This window comes from Calliopsis andreniformis, unplaced genomic scaffold, assembly GCF_051401765.1.
Source record: "Calliopsis andreniformis isolate RMS-2024a unplaced genomic scaffold, iyCalAndr_principal scaffold0019, whole genome shotgun sequence".
In the NCBI taxonomy this organism is placed as follows: Eukaryota; Metazoa; Arthropoda; class Insecta; order Hymenoptera; family Andrenidae; genus Calliopsis; species Calliopsis andreniformis.
Window position 1 is genome coordinate 10,055,830 of NW_027480431.1, and position 1,021 is coordinate 10,056,850.

Below are 1,021 nucleotides of genomic sequence, written 5' to 3' on the forward strand. Positions count from 1 at the left end.
GGCCTAAGATGTGAACGCCAGAAGCGTAAAATGCAATAAAAATACAACAGTTTTTCCATCGCATAGCAGGAATAATTTGCAACCAGTGTGATAGTGTTGGTCATTTCTACGTTCCGGGCAACCTAGGTTTCACTCCAGGGCGTTGCTCCACCAGATCGAATAGTTACGGCCTAAGGAGTCAACGCCAGAAGCATAAAATACGATTAAGATGCAACAGTTTTTCCATCGTATAAAACGAATAATTGCAATCAGTGTGAAAGTTATGGTCACTTCTACATTCCGAGCAACCTAGGGTTCACTCTATGGCGTTGCTCCACCAGATCGAATAGTTAGGTCCTTAGAAGTCAACGCCAGGAGCATAAAATTCGATATAAATACAACAGCTTTGCCATCGTATAAAACGAATAATTGCTACCAGTGTAAAAGTTATGGTCATTTGTACGTTCCAGGCAACCTAGGCTTCACTGTATGGCGTTCTTCCACCACATCGAATAGCTACGGCCTCAGAAGTCAACGCCTGAAGTAAAAGTACAATAAAAATACAACAGCCTTTCCATCCTATAACGGGAATAATTGCAACCCGTGTGAAAGTGATGGTCATTTCTACGTTCCAGGTAACCTAGGCTTCACTCCAGGGCGTCGCTCCACCAGGCCAAACAGTTAGGGCCTTAGAAGTCAACGCCCGAAGCATTAAATACAAAATAAATAGAACAGTTTTTCCATTGTATAAAACGAATAATTGCTACCAGTGTAAAAGTTATGGTCATTTCTACGTTCCGGGCAACATAGGCTGCACTCTAGGGCGTTGCTCCACCAGATGGAATGGTTAGGGCCTTAGAAGTCAACGCCCGAAGCATAAAATACAAAATAAATAAAACAGTTTTTCCATCGTATAAAACGAATAATTGCAATCAGTGTGAAAGTTATGGTCACTTCTACATTCCGAGCAACCTAGGCTTCACTCTAGGGCGTTGCTCCACCAGATGGAATAGTTAGGTCCTTAGAAGTCAACGCCAGGAGC